The following is a 7,500-nucleotide window of genomic DNA, read 5'->3' as shown; positions in this document are numbered from 1 at the left end:
TTTTACTTCCCCTGGAATGATTACACTTTCCGTTCCCTCAGTGTGAATAGTCCTTAAATATAAAACCTATTACACGTACATATTTTCTTATACTATCAAAGGGAGGTATAGATAATCAGTGTTTACCTAGAATCAGGGAAAAAAAAATTTTTTTTCCAGAGCCATTTTTTTTTGTTTTTTTCAATTTCACCAAAGCCATTTTTGATACTTCCAGAGCCATGTTTTTGCAGGTTCGATTTCCTTCAAACTATTGGAAGGCTAACTCATTACTCATGTCGGAGCATATGTACAGTGTACGTATGCATGCGGTGATGTGGTATTGGGTATGGTGCATTGTACATGTACTCAGCGCGTTGATTGGGCAGCTAGCTGCATGCAACCAATGAACTTCCCTGCATACATGTACCATGCAATTCAAAACTAGCGACATTATGTAGCACGATAGTCGTGTAGAGTCTAATCAACACGTACTAGTATACGCGTGCATGCAGCTGATACGAAGCTGGGCTAGGTAAGCCATTGAACTCTAGCAGCGATACCGCGTACACATATGTACGTACAACAAATTAAAGTTGATTGATGCGTTGCGTTTATGATATCGATTCATAATGCAGTGATTGATCACGGTTGTGTTTGCTCTGATCCTTTCATCAATGGTGATGGGATTCAGGGATTGCCAAATGATGGATAATGCATGAAAAACGTTGAATCTTGCCGCGGGAGCGATTTTTTTGTGGGTGATCGCTCCCGCTTTTGGATTTGCGAGAGCGACATTGGAACTTTCCCGAGCGAAATCGCTCGTCGCTCTCGTGTATTTTTTTCGCTGCCTAGAATCTTATAGAACCTCTCCTCTTACCCACTATATTTGTTCCCCAACAAGAAACATCGTAGTCCTTTTAATTCCACGCATGACTGATGGCAATGGGGAAAGAACGTCTCTGGTAGTTGAGTCTTGCATCTTCACCTTACTTGATTCGATTCAGACTACAGTTATTCCACCGTGATAGACACCTAACAACATGCACTCCGCTCGATCATGATAACCTTACCAAGGTCGGATTAAGGGTAAAGAGTCTGCATTGGCCGGTGGTCCTACATTTACTCATTAAGGCTAAACTCTGCGCACACACACACACATACACACACACACGCATATAAATAAATAAATATATATATATATATATATATATATATATATATATATATATATATATATATATATACATAAATACATAGATATAGATAGATTGAAAGAAGCAAGTAAATGCTTTGGGTGATTAAAAAGCGTAATAAGAAAGACATTTGAGTATGAGAATGGATACTAAGAGGAGATTGTATGAAGGGGTGATTCTGCCGACAGCACTGTATGGGGCAGAAGTATGGAATATCAGAGAGGAAGAAAGAGTTTAAATTTGTTCGAGATGAAATGTTTTCCCTTCCCCCTGTTGTTCCCCTATGTCCGTGTTCCTTTCCTACTTTTGCATTTAAACACCTTTGTATCTGCCTGACTTTGTCTGAAGATATAATACACGAAAGTACTTACTGTCTACAAGATTCTCTTTCCCTGTGGTGATATTGCGTAAATCGTTTAACGGTGATGTGAAAGCTTGCATATATGTATATTATATACATATATATATATATATTATATATATTTATATATATATATATATATATATATATATATATATATATATACATATATATATATATGAGAGAGGAAAAGGGAAAGAGAAAGAAAGAATAGGAAAAGGAAAAGGTAGAAATGGAGAAACTGTCAATGAGTGAGGGGGGGGGAGAGTAGCAAAGAAAAACAATATGAGGTGGAAGAGGTGAATGTGGAGAAAGAGAGAGAGAGAGAGAGAGAGAGAGAGAGAGAGAGAGAGAGAGAGAGAGAGAGAGAGAGAGAGAGAGAGAGAGAGAGAGAGAGAGAGAGAAGGAAAGAGAGAGAGAAAAAAGGGAAGAAAAAAAAATGTCCCTCCAGCGAATCTTAGGCCCATGTGGATGCGTGAGTGAATCGTGACGAGATGGGCTTGGAGCCTATTTTTGTTCTACTGCTCATGTTGGGACTCAGACTGCACTGATTCCTCATCCTTCGCCAGGCTCTTCCAGACTTTTTTTTCAATTATTATGTCTACTATAATACAGATACGATACTACGATTCGATCTTCCCTTAAGTCGGTGGTGGCAGATTGTATAGATTTCAAGATGTATCAAAGTCGTGAATGAGCAAAGAAATGTTGAACCCCTTTATTCCAAAACATTATGGGATTATCAAGCTTTGAATACGATTGAATTAAATATATAAGCAATTCCTATTACAAAAAAAAAAAGGAGTGAGAGAGAGAACCCACATTCTAGAGGGGGGAAAAGCCTTTGGTATATGTATGTAGTAAGCTTAAGATAATCATAAGTGATTGCAAGATTAGTTTAATCATCCCTCTTTAATGACATGTTCTCCAGTGATTTAAGAATGCATCAGCCTCCTACTGTACATATATATATATATACATATATATACATATATATACATATATATACATATATATACATATATATACACATATATATATATATATATATATATATATATATATATATATATATACAGAATTCTAAAACTATTTAAGGGCAGACACCTAACCCTGCTATTTTACGTGTATCTAGAATTCTAGAATTATCTAAAGGTAGCAGGCAATCCATGACAACCACTCTGGTGAAAGCTATTAGATTAAAAAAAAATGGTATATTGGGAATGGGCAGCAAACCCTAAAACTAGGCCGAAGACAAAGATAAAATAACGTGATGTGGAATTTTGTCAAAGGTATTGGGGCAGGGTTGCCAGATTCTGAACACAATATTGTCGTACAACTATTTAATAAAATCGAAAATTATCGTACAAATCGTACGAAATACAGAAAAGTATCGTATAAGCTGTACGATAATGAGGAACACTATCGTACGTCGTATAGAGGGTTAAATAATCGTATATGTGCGATAATTATCGTGCATATGGCAACCCTGCCCCGGGGTTGGGTCACCCAGGAAGTGAGTTGCGAACCAATGGAAAGTTGATTGGGGGTGACCGTGGACACAGTTGAGGAGGTTCGATATAAAACTGACAAAGATGGATGATGGATTGATTCTCCGGCTGACGTCTGACAACGGATGAATGACAGCCGAGAGGACGTCTTCTTCTCTCGTAATGCAAATAGCCTGCTGACACCAGCGCCTGACAGCTAAAGAGATGACAGAAAATAAAGGACAAAAAAAAAAAAGGGCAAGGAAGGTCGTCATCTTGCTTTCATAATCCGTGAAAGTTCGAGAAGCGTTGACATCGAAACAGGACCTTGAAAAAAAAATATGAAATAAAATTAAATAAAATGAAAAATAGAAAATGGCGATGGCAGAAGGATGGCGGAAAGGCACAAGGGTCCTCCTCCAGTAAGGAGGGACACATCATAAGGAATAACAAAAGAAGAACGATTTTCACGAAGACGTGGAGCGGGAGCGGTGGGTCCTTGCTCCCCCCCCCCCGTCTTCAAAAGCAGAGTTTCGGAATCCAGGTTATTGACCTATACCCCGTCCTCCTGCCAAGCCGGGGGGTGGGGGGTCAAAGAAACATTCCACCCACAACGGTTCCCCCCCACCACCACGGTCCCTTCTCCCCCCCCTCCACGGTCCTCTGCCCCCCCCCACTGTTGCCTGCAACACAGTTTGCCCCCCCCCACCACCGCCACGGCTCTCCCCCCCCCACAGTTACCCTTCCCCTCCCTTCCCCCCCACGGTCCCCCCTTCCCACCCGCCCCTTTCCTCTTACCATGAACAAGGAACACGACCAGTTAAGCATCATCGTGCGTCCGGCAGAGTGCATGTCAAGCTGTTGTTGTGGTTGACGTTATCGTGCATAAACACTCCTTCCACCTCATAAATGATCGAATTTGTTTGCCGTTGACCAAAGTGACATTTACTAATTAAACTACTAGTTTCGCATGAGGACTTGTTGCTCTCTACTAATCACAGCTTTTTGCACCGTCAGTACCAAAGCGCACGCTATATATTTTATTATATCGAACGTCAGTTGGTTCTTATTGCCCTGCTGACGGATACATCCTGGTGTGTCCCAGATCAAACCCAGATCGCTAGAATGAATGCAAACATCTATTGTCAACCAGAACCAAGACTACAAAGTGATCCGTACTATTAATTATTTCAAGATTCACGTTCTTTACAACCTGGCACTTTCTTCATAAATCTCTTTGGGACCATTACACCTCTCATGACTTCTATACTGATCGCGACCCTTTTCAAACCAGGGGCTACTCTCTTTAGGTGCAAAAAGTAAACAGTATTTTGACCCCTCACCCCCCCCAAAAAAAAAATCCACTTCGTTGCTGATGTGAAAATGAAAAAAAATACAATAGTGATCGAATTATTTATATACGTACACCTTTACCACATGCCCCCACTCTATGCCCATCATAGCTCCTGTGGACTTCAGAGACGGGCCGGGGGTACCAAGGGAGCACCGCCGGAGGCAGGAGCTCCCCGGGGCTCAATTAAAGAACCCGGGCTAAGAATAGAACCCGTTCAGAGTCTATGGAACCAGAAGAAAAAAGTGTGAGAGTTTTACCGAGCCAGATTGAGGACATGAAAGTCAGTCACAGAAGCAGAATTAAAAGAAGCTTTGGTTAGGCGTTCTTTACGTTCGGTGGGTAATGCAGCCTTCAAAGATATCCTCCGTTTTTTTTTCAGGACAAGGCAGAGCCAAAGGAAAAGGTCAACAGAGGCGGAAAAGAAAAAGAAAGATGATGGTCAATTTTGTTCGTTATCACTATTTGTGTTCATGTCTATCAGTAGGATTCTGTGAAGCGCGCCTACACTCGTGTGTGTACGTGTGTGTGTGTGTGTGTGTGTGTGTGTGTGTGTGTGTGTGTGTGTGTGTGTGTGTGTGTGTGTGTGTGTGTGTGTGTAGGTGTGTGTGTGTGTGTGTGTGTAGGTGTGTGTGTGTAGGTGTGTGTGTGTGTGTGTGTGTGTGTGTGTGTGTGTGTGTGTGTGTGTGTGTGTGTGTGTGTGTGTGTGTGTGTGTGTGTGTGTGTGTGTGTGTGTGTGCGTGTGTGTATATGTGTGTGTGTGTGTGTACATGTGTGTGTGTGTATGTGTGTGTGAATGTGTGTGATTCACCATGGTCTTGGATCACGTGTTAGATTCGTGATCGACAGCTATTACTCTCCCGGAAGAGAGCTCAGAGCTCAAATATGACCGATCTATGGATAATACGCGCACACACGCCCAACTCCCCACCCACGAGAGTTGGAGTAACGACTCACAGCGCAGCGATACTGAAATGATTTCAGCCCTGGGCGGGATTCGAACCCGGACCACCGTAGTGGCGAGCGCGAACGCTACCACTGCGCCATTGAGTCGTTTGTATGCGTTTGTGTTTGTGTGTGATTCACCTTTCACCTTGGTCTTTGGATCACGGGTTGGACTCGTGATCGACAGCTATTTCCCTCCCGGAAGAGAGCTCAGAGCTCGTATGGCCGATTTATGGGTAATGCTGTGTGTGTGTGTGTGTGTGTGTGTGTGTGTGTGTGTGTGTGTGTGTGTGTGTGTGTGTGTGTGTGTGTGTGTGTGTGTGTGTGTGTGTGTGTGTGTGTGTGTGTGTAACCTACAAGACTATTCAACCGATACGTAGACCCTTTGATCTAAAGGAAAATCATATTCATCTACGTCTCGTCTGGATCACGGGTGAACCTTTCCCTTGAAAGAAATCACCCGACTCCTATCACAACAAAACTTTTACCGTAACATGTGATCGACACATTCCGTGTTAAGCGTTTGAGGAACCTTCAAGCTGAATAAGAGCCTGATGACGACCCTCCTCGAGGTGGGGGGGGGGGGGTGCACCTGAACAGAATCGAGTCGTTTAAATCTAATCAATATCTTTCGATCCAATCGTACAGGAGCCATATCTCTCAGCTTAATGGGATTGGAATGTTAGAGAAGACTACAGTAGAACAGAAGGAGATATTCCACTGTATGGGGGAAATGTCATGGTGGCATAGTCAGATGCAACCTCTAACACCTTCGCCCAACCCTGGAGATACACAACCCTACAGGTGCTGAGACAACTGGGCAAGTTGGCACACACACACCTCAGTCCTGTTTCCCTTGAACTGGATTTGACCTCGATGTAGGCAATCGTGACCATTCCCCTTTCCTTTTCTCGATCTTTTAATGAACGTTAGACTACTTGATGTTCCATACGAAGACGAAACGTAAGAAAAAAAAAAACGAAAAACGAAAGAGATTTGAATTTCGAATTATGTAAAAAAAAAAAAAAAAGTTTGTTCTTTACTCTCAAAAACCTCGAGTTGTGTTACATGCGACTGTCCATGAAGGAGGTTTATGCCATGATTCCACTGTACGTTTGATATAACTGTGCTCGCCTGACTTGACTTTCAGCAACGAGCAACAACATAAAAGCCCGACGTCGATTGCTTCGCAACGAGACGGGGGGGAGGCACCCCCTCCCTCCCTCCCTCCCTCACGCGCGCCATAACAACAAAAGCAATTAACACAACGATGAGACAATGAGAGGAAGGTCACTGTCTCCTGTCGTTCCACTAAGGCTAATAGGACCCCAATGCGGAGGCACAAATAGGACACTGTTGTCCTATTTTAGGACAGAGTGAGCTCCAGTCCCGGCAGAAAAGAGGTCAATGCGTTGCTTAGATCCAAACATACAGAGGGAATCAATCTCTATCAAAACCGCGTGGCGGTAGACAAATCAAAACCCTTAAGTAATTATAAGCCAGTGTCAACTTTGGAAGCTATATTCTGGTTAATTTCAGACAATTTTAATCACTTTACAAAGCTACCTCAGTATGCTAACGGGGTTACGAATACATTGACGTTTTACCGAGTTAATTTATATGCACAAGATACCATTTCACATCTTGAAAGGATAGAGGAATATCTCCGAAATTAATGAAATATTTTGACACTAGCTTTAACACACTTTCTAAGTAAAATCATTTCAACCCCTTCAGAACTTGAGTTCTACCCTCGGCTGAATGAAATCGTTTGGATTCGTTAACCACCCCCTACACATGGTGAGAGGAGAGTTATTCAGGATGACGTCACTGACCTCCTTTATGAAATTCGGGATGGTTCTTTTGCCCTCATTTCGATAGAATCGACCTCCTGCCTCGTTGTCGTCAGCGACGACGTCAACCTCCAAGGTTGTCCTTGAGAGGTATCACTTTGTCCTTGGCCACGAACGACTCCAAGAGCGACGTCACCGAATGCCAGGGGGGGGAGGGCGTCTGCGGATTTAGCTGCAATAAATGCCACCACGCGAATCTAGTTAGTAGAGAGGTAGACCTCAACTACCCCCGGCTTTCAATGGTAATGCAATGCATGGAAACTGTCGTGGAGGCACGTGCTCCGTCAAGACACCGACAAAGAACTTAAAAAAAAAAAAAAAAAAAAAA

General features: G+C 42.6%; 1 protein-coding gene across 2 annotated transcripts in view; it reads right to left on the bottom strand.

Moving 5' to 3' along the window:
* The window catches only part of LOC143036903 (protein tipE-like), a 219,720-nt gene that overhangs the window by 113,636 nt on the left and 98,584 nt on the right, over nucleotides 1-7,500 (bottom strand). The gene's annotated exons all lie outside the window — the stretch shown is intronic.

This window comes from Oratosquilla oratoria, chromosome 21 (genome assembly GCF_046742065.1).
Source record: "Oratosquilla oratoria isolate Oo_2021 chromosome 21, ASM4674206v1, whole genome shotgun sequence".
In the NCBI taxonomy this organism is placed as follows: domain Eukaryota; kingdom Metazoa; phylum Arthropoda; class Malacostraca; order Stomatopoda; family Squillidae; genus Oratosquilla; species Oratosquilla oratoria.
Note: the sequence above shows the minus strand (reverse complement) of the source record. Positions and strands in the feature narration are given on the sequence as shown.